Source organism: Gymnoscopelus braueri (genome assembly GCF_963280865.1).
Source record: "Gymnoscopelus braueri genome assembly, chromosome: 2".
Lineage (NCBI taxonomy): Eukaryota > Metazoa > Chordata > Actinopteri > Myctophiformes > Myctophidae > Gymnoscopelus > Gymnoscopelus braueri.
Genome location: NC_137604.1, coordinates 62,611,313 through 62,626,942, shown reverse-complemented (window position 1 = coordinate 62,626,942; position 15,630 = coordinate 62,611,313). Strand labels below are relative to the sequence as shown.

The window sequence follows — 15,630 nt, the reverse complement described above, 5'->3', positions numbered from 1 at the left end:
ATCATCATCATCATCATCAGACGCAGTCTGCAGAGAGTGTCGACGCGTTGTGAGTGAGCTTGTAGATCGGCCATTTTTCTTGATTAAATAGGGCTTAAAGGGGATATACACATAGTCTCCTTTGTATCGCCTACCGGTCCGCTGGTCATCAAATTACTGGCTTAGGAATGCGACAAATCTAAAACATATCCATGAATTCAAGTGACTAATCGATAGGGAAAAGAATGGGTGAACTTTCCCTTTAATCAATGAAGTATTCGTGTAAGTCTGGGTCTGGAGCTGACATGTTACTTGCAGGAACCCCTGTGTAAGCGTTGGGCTGTGACTGCATGTGACCTTTCAGTGCAACATTCGATCTCTAATGAAGCCGTCCGCACGACTCACTGGAATGTTTTTCCTGGATGCTAGCACGCTGAGTCAGAGGGAACTGTACAGGTTTCAAACTGACCCAGATTAGGGGCTCGGGTGGCACACGACACAAGGCTATAAGGTTCCTGCCCATGCAGCCCTGTGGAGACTCTAGTCTAGGGGTTTGAGTCCTCTGTCATTTTAAGATTTCTTTGGCTATTTTCTTTTTAATCTTGAAAATGTGTGCAAATCCTTGAATATGTATATTTGTTCAAGCAAACATTTTTCACTCAAATATATACTTCTGGGGGTCCCTGGAACAAAAATATTTTGAGATGGTGGTCCGCGGCCAAATCCATGTAATCTTGGGTGTTCCTTGACATTAAAAGGTTTTAGAACCATTGATATAGAAACATAAGTTTGGTAAACATATAGGTTTTACGTTATAAGTTTTATTAAACATAAGTTTACTGTTTAGAAACATAAGTGTAACATAAGTGCATGGATATCCTAATAAGTCACGTCAGTCACAACTTTTTTCTGCTTTGATATACAGTACAAAACTGGCATGTTTTTTTCACCAGAGATGATACACTATTAGCTAAGTGTGTGTCTGTCACTGTATTGATTATTAATCTAACATAATTGAATACTTGAATAATTGACACACGCATGCACATACAACCATAAACAGCATGTATGCATTGATTGATTGATTGATTAATTGATTAGCAGTTTGCAAAAAAAAACACAGGAAAGTACAGTTCAATACAAGTTCTGCTATAAAGAGGATCTTAAACCCAAGAAAGCCTATGGCGTTTCCATTGGGGTCCTTTGTACTCAATTCATCGAAACATTTAATGACAGACAAATATACAATACCATGCAAAAGATAATGGAAACAGTTGGAAATCAAAAAGAAAAATATGTAGGGGGGGTATTCACCTGTTTCCTAGGCTATGTGTTTTCCACTTCCTGTCGATTTGATCCAATGAAATCCAATGAAACTGGTCAGGTGACCAATGATATCCAATGAAATCGACAAGAAGTGGAAAACACACAGCCTAGGAAACAGGTGAATAGCAGGAGAACAAATTTAACCCCTTGTTTGAGCCAAATCTGGATTGAACATGATTAGTGGAAGTCCCTCTGGTGTTGTGATCGTGGACGCTATTGACGTTTTGGAAGTACTTTGACCGGTACATGTAACATGGGTGGGTGTAACGTATCTTGTAGACCAGGCCCATTTGTTGCATGCTGATGCCTTGTATAGGTTAAGGCTTGGCATGGCGGTAACTAGAGGGGAGTGTTTGAAGAGATGTGACAGTGGCAGCTGGCCATTTGACATCACAATATTATGTTCTGTCCATGTAACCTTCATCTGATCTTCTTCACTTCCTGAGCTTTGAGTTCAACGCGGGTGAAGTGCTATATTATAAACACTTGATGTATGTTAGTGTCACGTCCTGGGTCTGTCCCCAGCCCCTCCCCTCTCTTCTTTGGTCTCTGATTCCCTTGAGTGGACTCACGTGCGGGTGTCAGCCGTGGCTAGTTGGCTAACGAGCCACAGAGACTATTTAAGACTGTCGGTGACTGCTCTCTGTGATTCATTATGTATTGTCATGTTGCTTGTTTCCGTGTCTTTCCCCTGTGTTCTGTATATCGCCCTGTGAGTTTACCTAGGTTTGCTTTATTATTAATTATCTAAGTAAAGTCGTCGATAAACTGTCCACCTTGGTTTCCTGCCTTTACTTTGAGGTTGAGTTGCTGCATATGGGCCCAAAAACACCCGGGTTCCTGACAGCTAGTTTAACCTCACGCCAGACAACTCTCCCACGATCTTCAAATGCTGTACTGAGTCTGTAACTGCGCTTTGGAAAAGTTGTATTCTAAAATGTCTTGACAATATATTTGTGAATTTACATTTCTGCTAAGCAGATGTTCACCAAATGTTAAATGTAAAGCAAAAGTTACCCCTACTGACTTGGTGACTCCATACAACTCAACTTTAACTTCCTCTTTATTGGCACATCACAGGTTTACTGGTTTAAAACAATAAAAAAGAACGGGGAAAACATTTAGAAATAGGAGGAAACAAGGAACACAGGTCAGAAATGTCAGATAGTCCTATGAGTAGCGTAAAATATCTACATAAGATGAAATAATTGCAATGAAATGAGGCAGATATAGTAACAGATACTGTACATAAGGTGCATAGTAAAATAATACTGTGTGAATAGTGACAATAAAATAGCAACAGATACAGAAACAGAAACATCAACATGGATCCTTGTCTCACGTGCTGGTGAGATATGATTAGCCTGGTTCCAGACGAATCTGCCATTGCAAAAAAAAAAGCCCTCAGCAGATTAGCTCTGGCCCCTCTCAATAGAGATTGGATTTCTCTCCCGCCGAAGTTGTGAGGGACCAATCAGGGCCCAGTATGCAAATATGGGGTAGGTTTATCACCAGTGGCATTTTTTTTATTTGCCCCTTGGAAATGCAGGTTCCACACAGATTCCAGACTAATATCTACGCAGTGATTTTACTCTGGCCATGCCAGGCTAAGATATGATAGCACTAGCTGTATCAGACATGTCAACCACACACGCCAATTAACCACTTTAACGCTGGTTTTCCCAATAGACCGCCAAAGTCTGACGTCATTTACACATCCTTTGTTTGTCTACCTGGTTCGCAGTTTTCCACCCCCGTTCTGAATCCCATAGACGTATTTAATATCGCGTCAAATAAGAACTGTGTTCCAAAAATAAACAAATGACCACGGCGGGTTGACTCTTATGGATATGAAGCATCAACTGACGGTGAGAAAACGCTAATGTTACTTCCGCCAAATTAGTTACATTTTCGCCAGAAACAGACTGTATCAAATATAAGTGACTGACTATCATAAACTATACAGAACCTCCTCCCTGACAATAACGCCGACACGCGGTGTTTATTTTTGGACCACAATTCTTATATGAGACGATTCTAAGATGACCCAATGTTATTCTCCATAGAGAAATCAGTTATCAGTTACTTTAAATATTTTTGAATGTTTGTAGCAAAACATAATGTTCTTATTTTGTTCATGTAATGTGTGATCAAAGCACTGACAGTATACTGATAACAAGCCAATTATTGAAATGCCAATCTCCAGGTTTTCTTAAGAATAGGTATCAGGACACCATGATTTACTGTAGCGTAGGCCATCGGTTCTCAAAGTTGGGTTCAACCCAAGGTTCCTTGGAACGGTTGTGACGCTTGTACGTTGATCTGCTGTGTTTGAGACATGTTGACAAATGCTGACACATGTTGACAAATCTTTCTCTTATGCAGATCCCTGGAATACGCATCTTCCATCTCTCTTCCAAACATGCACATTCACAGATTTGTCCGTGGATATTTCCCTCACCAGTCACCCTCGCACACATTCTCTCCCCCATTTATTCTCCATGCCTGGCTGTCATTTGGCATGCGGTGCAGCTCAGCCGTCTCCATTTCCTCCTGGCCCAGCCAGCCAGCCTCAGTGACAGACTGGCTGAGTCCCCTTGAGGCTCAGTAAATAACCATTAGAATAACAGAGTGTCTGGAGGGGTGTATTGGGAGCACGGATGACGGGGGGTGCCTCTGACAATGTGAGGGGGGGGGGGGGTCTGGTTATTTGAAAGAGGAGATACCCAGGCCCAGGAGTTCTGTTCTGTACGTGTACACGTGTACCCACATTGCAAAATTGGTCTGGCCCAGTTATGGCCCACAAAATCCACTTACAGTCGGCCCACATTCAGAAATGAATTACGGCCCTTTTACGGCACAGATCTGGCTTGCCAGATGTGGACACACTGCTCTGACCCAGTGCTGGGCCAGAACAGTGTGTCCACAGCTGGCCCATACGTAGGCCAGCACAGGGCCAACTGTGGACATGCTGTTCTGGGCCAGGACTGGGCCAGAACAGTGTGTCCACAGCTGGCCCATAAATTGGCCAGCCCAGGGCCAGCAGTGGACACTGTTCTGGCCCAGAGCAGTTATACCTTAATCAAGCCATACAATATCCACACATCCTTAATCAAGCCATCAATAGCCACACATGCCGTATTTGCCTCAGATAAAGTAAAAATACAAGCCTCAACAACGGTGATCTGCAATTATAAAATGCCTTTTTATTCAACAGTGGAAACATTTCCCTTACATCATGAGCACTTGTGTGTTAGGATTTTTCAAAAAGCTGGTCTGAAAATACAGATGAATCCATCACATTTGCAAAGACAATGTGTAAAACAAAACACTGACCCTGTAAAAAAAATTATATATAAATACCTTTACATTATCTATGTAGAGGCCAGGGGTCACTTTTCCCCTGCGGTCCCACATCTTTAACTGCCATGTGATGGACTTAACATCTTATCTATAGAAATAAATAATATACATGTTTTTAAGTCCTACGTTACAAATAAACATAACTATAACTACAGCATTTTCTCTGTAGCTTTAGCGTGTTTGCTGTTAATACCAAGTAAATGAAACTTACATACAGTGCTTGTATGTACAGATCAGACTAGCAAAAGTCAAAGAGGTAGATTTGAAATACAAGTAAACATTTCCCTGTTAACTCAGCATGACAAAATGGCACAAAATGTCAAAAGGTGACAACAGCAATAAAAGTGACAACAGTAGCAATGAAAGCATAACAAAACTATCAAATATAGGCCAGTACTTGTATGTACATAACAACAGACTAGCAAAAGTCAAAGAGTTAGATTTGAAATACAAGTAAACATTTCCCTGTTAACTCAGCATGACAAAATGGCACAAAAACAGCAATAAAAGCGACAACACACAGAGAAATCAAAGGGCAGTTTTGTACCTTAAAAGGTACAAAGGCTTCGTCGCCCCAGCAGTACCCTAGCAGGGTACAGAATTGTACCTTTAACATTGGTGCATTACTGTACCTTCTTGGTTTTACCCTTAAAGAACATTTATGTACCCTAGCAAGTACAGAATTGTACCTTTAACATTGGTACATTATTGTACCTTCTTGGTTGTACCCTTAAAGAACATTTATGTACCCTAGCAAGTACAGAATTGTACCTTTAACATTGGTACATTATTGTACCTTCTTGGTTGTACCCCTTAAAGAACATTAATGTACCCTAGCAGAGTACAGAATTGTACCTTTAACATTTGGTACATTATTGTACCTTTTTGTTTGTACCTTTAAAAGAACATTAATGTACCCTAGTGGCAACATTGTACCTTATGTCGCAATGCAAATATGGATTCAGAAACAAAAACAAGATCAAGATTCAATAACTTTTATTTTCTCCCCCAAATGGGTGGTTGTGCAATGCTTGCAAGTGCAACATGTACTTCAGTGCAACACAGTGCAACTCTTAGTGCAAATATATTTTAAAAAAAAGAAAAACATTTGAAATGCTGTAAACTTTATATAACAACAAAACAAACATGCAGCATGTGTACAATTCTTTCAGTGCTGAAACACAACACTGAAGCATCGAGCCTGTTGAGCCGTTCATTAGTCAGTGTTGGATCGCAAACGCTAAAACAGTTCTACACATCTGTCACAGTCACAGACTGTCATTGATTTTATTGTCTAGGTCTTGTATTTCTATGTACATTTTTTCTCTTAGTGCAAATATATATTTTTTTAAACATACAGAATATATCGGAATACAAATAAAATCAGACTCAATATTAAGTCACTCCTACCTATTTACTTACAAATAAAATAAAACTATATAATACAGGCAGAAATGGTGTGCACTTTGAAGTTCAGAACAGTACATCCATGAGGAACATGGACAGTCTGGTTCTTAGAGTCTGAATTCAAGCAGAACTATTTTAACATGCATAAGAGTGCATAAAGCAGGCTAAAGTCACCTGTAAATGCAGTTGGGATGTCTGGAAGGCCATCAACAGCTACTTAATCCTCCAACATGACTGTACTTTGCAGTGCTGAATCTGGGCCTATCTCTGGCATACCCACATGGACTCCACTGGTGTGAGTCTCCAGATCATCTCTCTAGATTGAAGCACATTAACAAATAAACATTAAGAAATATCCCTGAATGGCAATGAGAGACAAGTGTTTTCCCTGATGCCTGAAATGTTTATTTACCTGACAAGTCTTCAGAGCAGGTCTGGTCTCATAGTGCCACCGCCTTTCTGTGCATGGCTGCATCTGTGCTCTGCATACAAGGAACATGCGTTAGAATTTGACAAAACAATTTTGCACAACTCTGCATGTTTTCTTATATCATTGAAAAAATCTACTACTGGCAGGACAGAGCTCAAGATCAATATGTGGAATGCTAATCAGGAAATATAACTAATGACTATTTGGAAAACTAATGACTATTTCGATCCCCCGCTCTGCCTGGCTGTGATGAAGTGTCCTTGAGCAAGACACTGAACCCATAACTGCTCCCGACGTGCAGGTTGGTGCCTTGCATGGTTGCCTCCACCGTCGGTGTGTGAAAATGGGTGAATTCAATAAACATTGTAAAGCGCTTTGGAGAAAGGCGCTATAGAAATAAACTATTTTTATGTTGTCTACTTGTTCTGTAAGTGTCTAACCTTACCTGTTCTACTAAAAGTAGGGCTGGCCATGGATATCACTGAGGTTGCAGAGTTGGTTCTCAGATGCATGGTCTTTGACTTGGAAGTTTCAAAATCTTGATTACTGGAATTTTGTTATGATGATTGTGGAAGCAACATGGTATCCACCTGGGTAGAAGGAAAGATGGTAGAAAATAAGCAAAACAGATGGACATATCACACATAGAAGTGGCTACACCGCTTAAAATGGAATAGTTGAATAACTGAGAAAACATTTTAAGAGTGTGAGAGAGAGAGAGAGAGAGAGAGAGAGAGATGCACTTAATACTTACTAACAAACTCAGTGCAGTGCAGCATTCCATTCAAGTCATCCAAGAATCTCCTGCTTCACCTTTGCACAAGCCCTGAGATATGACAAAATAACAAACACATTAGCCGGCTAGCATTAATATAACTTTTTTTTTTAAACAAATGTTATACTTGTAATTCCATGTTATGCTACTTTATACTTCCACTCCATTACATTTAACCCAATAAGGTACAAAGTTGCCACTTGGGGTACAGACATGCTCTTTTAGAGGTACACGTAACAATAAGGTACGATGTTGCCAATTGAGGTACATAAATGCTCCTTTAGAGGTACACAGAACAATAAGGTACAATTCTGCCAAAATGTGAACCACATAAAGTTAAGCCTGAATTATACTTATACTTACACTACAGTTGTGTGACAGTGTAGCAAGCTGAAAATAGCCGATATACAAGCTCATGTCGCTATCGTGAGCTTGTAGATCAGCTATTTTTGCGTACAACTAATTACTCCTCATGTCAAATCATGAAAAATGTATGCCAAGATTCCCTTACATAGCAACATTAGCGGCTAACGTTAGCGGCTAACAGCTAGCACCAAACAACTGAGATTAATGTTTTTACCAATTTGGAAGAAAAGAAAACACAGCGAGTCTTTCTTACCTCTGCTTTGCAGTCTTCCACACCTCAGATATCACAGGACTTTGAGACAGGATAGAAAATTAAAATGTTCCACCTCAGGCCATGTAGCTTGTCTTTGCTCTTGGCTCCAGACTCCAGTCCAGCCTCTGACCAATGCAGGCTGGCAGCAGATTGATGTTCAGTCAGTCACAACTCACAACAACTTCTAGTTTTAAGTGTTAAGTTCTTACTCCAATGAGTGTATTTTATTACTAATCACAAGGTAGGCTAAACACGTTTGCTCAAAACAAAAGATACACTGTTAAATCTCTCTCTGTCTTTTCCCTCACAAACTTCATCTGCCAGATGCACTTTCCCCCCATAAACTGTAGCTCCTCCTCCTGGTCAAAAAGTACAACTATGTACCAAGTGGCCAACAACGATTTTGTACCTTTAAAATTAGGTAAAAGTCCACAGTTGTCCCCATAAGGGCCTTTTAAGTACCCTTTACCAATCCACAGGGTACTTTTATGACAAATGCACCTTTAGGGTACAGAAACCATACCCCTATTTCTGTGCATAAATTGGCCAGCCCAGGGCCAGCTGTGGACACTGTTCTGGCCCAGAGCAGTTATACCTTAATCAAGCCATACAATATCCACACATCCTTAATCAAGCCATCAATAGCCACACATGCCGTATTTGCCTCAGATAAAGTAAAAATACAAGCCTCAACAACGGTGATCTGCAATTATAAAATGCCTTTTTATTCAACAGTGGAAACATTTCCCTTACATCATGAGCACTTGTGTGTTAGGATTTTTCAAAAAGCTGGTCTGAAAATACAGATGAATCCATCACATTTGCAAAGACAATGTGTAAAACAAAACACTGACCCTGTAAAAATACATGTTTTTAAGTCCTACGTTACAAATAAACATAACTATAACTACAGCATTTTCTCTGTAGCTTTAGCGTGTTTGCTGTTAATACCAAGTAAATGAAACTTACATACAGTGCTTGTATGTACAGATCAGACTAGCAAAAGGATATAATCAGTAAAGTAAAACAACAGAGTAAAGTGAAGTGTAATATTGAAGTATCAAGTCTGACTTCACATGGCTGTACAGTTTCCATGGTCTCAATTACTTTCATAGTAGTTATTTGTGGCACCTGACAAACCGGCTGTTAGATTATCCGTAGACCTAAATCCAAATGTGTTTCCTCATGATTGACTAAATTAGCTTCTCAATTCTATATTGTATGTCCCAGCAAAGTTGTTAGAAGCCAATTTAAGATAAGGGTTAGCATTAAACGACAAACAAAAAGGGTTTTGTGTGCGTGTCTTCCCCGAGTAGAACTGAAATTCTTACCAGTTGGATTTTTTGAGGTCGGGCTATTTTGTAGCCGCTCCTCCAGGTTTTCAAGGGATTGGGTATCAGCTAATAGCAGCAGATTTGGTTCAACACCTATGAGAATGAGAAAAGCTTTGTCACATCACAGGTTTGCAGGTGTAAAACAGTGGGTGTATTTCCATAAAGAAAGGGAAGAAGATGGAGCAAGGGGAAGAGAGAGAAGATACATTTTAAAAAACAACAATGCATCTACATATTTACACATACATATGTATACATACATATCGCACCGGAGATATACTGAGGTCAGACATAAAGGTGAGCATAACAGCAGATATACTGTACATGATATGGGTGTTAAGCATGAATGAATGTGGAAAACAAAAAGAAAATCACCTATCTCTTCTTCGGTTATAGATTTTAATCCCTGGACAGTTCTAAAAATCATCTTCATCTGGTCCTTCATCATCTCTTGATTTGTAAGGATATTTTGCAGGAGTGCTAAGACGAAAAAGGGTTTTAGTATTTAAACAACTGATCCTACAAAAATGTGCGCAGTAGAGCAGACAGCAGATCACAGTCAGACCATAAATACAATCAAATATTCTCACATAAACAAAGACCGGGTGATGGTCTCCTTAGTGGCTCTGAACGTCTCAGGTTGTCAGGGGAAGAAAGGCTTCTCCGTTGCAGCTCAGGTGAAGTACGGCTTCTCTGGTGCAGGCCAGGACGAGATGTAGGGCTTCTGGGGTACAGGCCAGGAGGAGATGTACGGCTTCTGGGGTGCCGGTCAGGACGAGATGTACAGTAGGGCTTCTGGGGTGCCGGTCAGGAGTAGATGTCCGGCTTCTGGGGTGCCGGTCAGGAGTTAGCTGTACGGCTTCTGGGGTGCAGGTCAGTAGTAGCTGTACGGCTTCTGGGGTGCAGGTCAGGAGTAGATGTCCGGCTTCTGGGGTGCAGGTCAGTAGTAGCTGTAGGGCTTCTGGGGTGCAGGTCAGGAATAGCTGTACGGCTTCTGGGGTGCAGGTCAGGAGTAGCTGTAGGGCTTCTGGGGTGCAGGTCAGTAGTAGCTGTACGGCTTCTGGGGTGCAGGTCAGGAGTAGCTGTAGGGCTTCTGGGGTGCAGGTCAGGAATAGCTGTACGGCTTCTGGGGTGCAGGTCAGGAGTAGCTGTACGGCTTCTGGGGTGCAGGTCAGGAGTAGCTGTAGGGCTTCTGGGGTGCAGGTCAGGAGTAGCTGTAGGGCTTCTGGGGTGCAGGTCAGGAGTAGCTGCACGGCTTCTGGGGTGCAGGTCAGGAGTAGCTGTAGGGCTTCTGGGGTGCAGGTCAGGAGTAGCTGTCCGGCTTCTGGGGTGCAGGTCAGGAGTAGCTGTACGGCTTCTGGGGTGCAGGTCAGGAGTAGATGTAGGGCTTCTGGGGTGCAGGTCAGGAGTAGATGTACGGCTTGTGTGGAAAAGTCCAGGAGGAGATTCACCGTTTCTCTGTCGCAGTGCATGGCCAGGAGATGCACCGTTTCTGGAATTAGAAATAAATGGCTGGTGCATTAGACAGTCCATCCTGAACACAAAGAGACAGAGCAAAGCAGTAAAGATATTTTAGAGATTAAATTAACAGCTAATCAAACACAAATTAACAGTATCTTGAGTTACCGTGGTGTTGTTTTACGTAGGACAGCTTCCTCGCCATAATCTTTATTTTGGGGATCAGGACCAAATCCATGCAAAATCTTCGGCACACTAGGCAGTTCAGCTTGACTGCAGTGACATAGCAAACCAAATATAGCATCAACATGTTGCATACCGATAGAAGAGCAAACTCAACAAATGAATGGCGACTTCTCTTTTTCAATTATTCTTACGTCTTTCCTGGCTTAGATTTTGGCGTTGGTTTTGGCAAGACGTGCGCGTCAGTGTCATCTTCACCGGGGTAGAGATTGTTCTTTTGTCTAAGGAAATGCTTAATGTTATTAAAATTGAAAATGTATATAATCATAGAGGTGTAGAAATAAAACATAACTTGGGTTTGATTGTCGAAGCCTTCCGATTTGACCCAAAGTCAGAGTGGTTAACGTCTTCAGGTGGGTTTAGCCTAGCCTCATTGTAATCATCTACAAAACAACACGTTGACAGACACACATATCGGCTCTATTCTCGAGCACTTTCCCCCCCCCTAAACCACGTTAAATACCGATAATGGAACTGCGCCACCCCAATAGGTTATTCTAGCACCTGCTCTACCCGTCACCATTATGCCGACGCCGTTATTTGCGCGTGGAGGTGTGCCCGTGGGCGTGTTGTTGCTATATCCCCCACATTGCCATTCTGCAGACACACATGGGTACGGCTTAGGGAGGGGGGATAGTGCTTTCTAAAAGCACCCGCCGGTTTCTAAAAGCACCCGCCAAGTGCACACAGACACTGCAATGGCTTTGTGCGTTGGACCATGAGCTGTGTTGCCAGCCTTGGCGAGAAATAAGCAACCGCAGGTCTATGAAAACAAAAAGAAGCAACCATGAGCACTTCAAACTACTAACTAGAGCTTTCATATCCCCTAAATATTTCAGCCCGGCTCGACTAATAATTGACAAATTAGGCCCAGCCCAGCCCGTCAGTCATTTTTCTAAAAAAGCCTTATTTCTCATAATTCGTTAAGAACAGGAGTCATTCTACCCTATTCCAACAGTCTATATTTTATTAAAAAAACAGCTGGAGCAAATAGGGCTATATAAATATATACACTGCCCCATAACCATTTTAAAAATGATTATGGTTATTCTATGAAATATATGTTTCATAGAATAACCGGAATCATTTTTGCGATGGAGAAATCACATCCAATGTTACCTTCTACTGCCCGCTGCCTGTGCTCTCATTTGAAGAAATAATCCAACATTTACTTTGAGGTGAAAAAGACATGAAGAAAGCTCAATAGTATGAAGATCCATTCTATATGTCATGTTATGGTTTAAACTTTAAAGGGGGCTCTCTGCTGCTGCCGTCATGACAAGACAGCTGATTGATTTGACCTACTTTTGCGGTGCGCTGCCCTGTTGATTAATTATTTGGCATCAGCTGTGTAATATATAACTATTTTAAATGGCTTTCATATACTCTTGGGGATCTGACTAATATAACAAGTTGCTTATTGTGAACACAATACGCTACAAATTAATTAATATGTGAATTTATTTGGATTAAAAAAAACGTCGACCCGGCCCAGCCGGTGCCGACGGGCCGGGTCGGGTCCCGTTGGGTTTGGGCTAAAATCTTAAGCACTTACATTTTTTATAAGATGATCGGATCATCTAGTGTGATTTTCATTTTGGCCGCTGTCTCCTTAAACCCATGCTGCGGGTGAATATTATATTATATATTATATATATTATATTATTATTATATTCCCCACTTAAACGCTACGTTCATGTTTACTGCATTAAAGGTTCTCAATCTTTTCAGGCCATCGACCCCCCAAAATAACCATATTTGAACTGGGGACCCCCCCATTTTGTTTGACTCGGTTCCACAGATAAATATGGTGAAAATAGCAGATCTACAAGCTCGCCAGGCGTTGGGTGCTCCATTGTGGTCTCGACCCACAGGTTGAGAACCACTGCATTAAAAGCTCCAAGCAAGTTACATGTCTAGTATGTTGTTGACCACGTAATGTAATGTTTTTGGTTTAGTGTTAGGCTTCTCTGTGGCGCGCGCGCCTCATTGTTTATGCTGTCCAAAATAACAGATCTGTAAGCTGTCGACAGACATGACGCAGCGCCGTTGATAGCTTGTTTGTCTGTTATTTTGGGTAGGTAGGCGACGCACATACGCATCGCAGCAATGTGTCTGGGTTTGAGAGGCTTTGATTGATGTAAACTTAAAGTTTAGCTCTGTTCGGGATTACTGAACAAAGGTGGATGATGAAAGGTAACGGGGACAATATGGATGTAAGTTAACTTTAACTGCGTCACTTCAGAGGAAACTATGGAGCTACTACAGAGATGTTTACACACCCCTGGAATCCATTAGAATGGTGGAAATAGAACAATACAGCCAACGTGAGTACATAGGCTATAGACCTTTCCTAAAACTGTCCAATTTATTATACCCATGTGCTACTGTTTGTCTGTGTACCACGTAGGAGCAACATGATGTATATTATCGCAACATGATGTAATTAATTATTTGGGAGCAGCCGGTGTGTACCAATAGTATAAATATTTTAAATGGCTTTCATATACTATTCCGGATCTGACTAATATGACAAGCTTATTGTGAACACAATAGGCTACAAATTAATATAAAATTTTATTTGGATAAAATAAAATAAAAGAAGGAAAACAAGCCCAATGTGGCTTATAATAATCAGACCAGGCAACAGTGCAGACAGGGAGAGAGGCTAGAGCATATATTGGATCGGGGATGACGGCTAGCGCAGTCTTCTCTTAAAGGCAATGGCTTCTGGCACGGTGATTGGTTTTATCATTGTAACGCCCAAACCACACCTATGCATAATGTAACGGGTAGCTCAGGTGTTTGGCGGGTGAGGGGGGTGCCACAGAATACCGAATTTTGCGGGGAAACGCCTCTTGCCTAGTCCGAAATCCGTAATTAGTGGTTTGTTCAAATCTCACCTAGAATAGGGGCCATAGTGTGTGTCAACCTGTAGTGCAGAGAGCAGTGTAGTTGTGGTTTTCAACCTGTAGAGGGCAGCGTAGCTCTGGGAATAAACTTTATATGTGGGTAAATCTAAACCAATATAAAGCCTACTCTTATTTTTAAGTAGGCTACTGAGTACCTATTTAGGTAATTACTTATTCACACTATCCATGTATTTAGGTAAACTTATTCACACTATTCATTTATTTGGGTAATTACTTATTCACACTATTCATTTATTTGGGTAATTACTTATTCACTATTTATTTGAGTAATTACTTATTCACTCTATTCGTTTATTTGGGGTAATTACTTATTCACACTATCCATTTATTTGGGTAATTACTTTCCCAGTAATTGTATTTTTGTCGTGTAGTTTCCTAGGGTTCCATATTGTATTATTATGATAGAATTTCAAACTACTAAATACTTCCAAATAACTATATATCTGATCACCGTGTTTCCTGGTAGATTTCCATGTAGATACAAGGACATTATTATTAAAATATATATCATTATATTGCTTAGTGTCCTGGTAAATAAACGTGGTTAAATTACAATACATTATTTTATTACATTTTTTCCCATACTGTTTGATCCCCCATCTTCTCGGTACTCCATTTAGTCTTCCTGTCGTTCATTTAATTCATTTTGCTTTCGATTAAGCATCCTGAACCAGTACTCAGTGTTGACATGTCTGATTATTATAAGCGACTTTGGGCTTGTTTTTCCTGTAAAGTCCCTTATTTGGGCTTGTTTCATTTTTTCCACCATTATGGTTGAAACCAGTGGTTCTCAATCTCAACCATTTTCATGTCAAGGATAATAATAATGTATTTCTTCACGGACCCCATCTGAAAATATTTTGTTCCAGGGACCCTCGTACCAGATTTGGGTTGTTAAAATGTAAACATTTAGAAAACATTTAGACAATATTTTCAAACATGGTGTAGGCTATAGGTATTATGTTTAAATAGCCCTGGTCCATGGCGTTAGTGAGTTCTCAGTAACGCTCTGCCAGGCGCTCGGCTCTGCTCATAGACAGATAATTCCACTGCCCTGCGAGGGCTCCAACTGTAGTAAAAATAAACCAAACCACTCAGGCTGTTTTGAAGCCTCTCAGCACCCCACCTTCTCTGTAAAATACACTTTATGGGCAGAAAATAAAATATGTCCTCCAGACGGAAATTATTTCATTCGCTCCACTGCGCCCCCTACATATCTGGTCAATGTGAATTACCATTGACCAGATCTGTAGGGGGCGCAGTGGAATAAATAAAATAAAGGGCTAATGTTTTTTGGGGGGCTTGCTTTCATACACCAAGTTGCTTACTTCTCTCACACAATCTGGCAACACTGCCTATGCTGATCAGAGCAAACCGTTGGAGCAGACTCCGAGGAGGAACAATAACAAACTACCATATAAACAACTACAGCTCACATTAAAAGGTACTTTAAGTCTCCGTGTTGTTATAAAAACCTCTACGTAGTGATTCAAACAAACAGCTCCTAACGTGTGTTAAATACATGAAACCTAACAAAATGGCTGCTAGCCTGTTAGCCTGTTAGCAGTGAATATAAAACGTCGCATTCATGGCGTCTATATGTGACGTCCAGGGCTGGTGGAGTTTTATAACAACATAAACGATTATTATACGTTTGTTGTCTTATTATATAATGTGGGACCGCCAACACAGCGGTGTGTGTTAACCTGGTTGTGTTTAGTTGTAACGTTAGTATTAGCTTGAGCTCGCCCTAAGGGGGGAGG

General features: G+C 40.9%; 1 protein-coding gene across 4 annotated transcripts in view; it reads left to right on the top strand.

The window, feature by feature from the left end:
- The first annotated feature begins 15,203 nt into the window (after window positions 1–15,203).
- LOC308099275 (uncharacterized protein) overlaps window positions 15,204–15,630 on the top strand; it is a 41,427-nt gene continuing 41,000 nt past the window's right edge. For 2 of the 4 annotated variants that reach the window (XM_080447972.1, XM_080447969.1), the window contains exon 1: window positions 15,210–15,311. The gene's annotated coding sequence lies outside the window, so the exon portion shown is untranslated. Of the gene's footprint in view, window positions 15,312–15,630 lie in introns of all 4 variants that reach the window. The other 2 variants (XM_080447970.1, XM_080447971.1) reach the window with 2 other exon arrangements.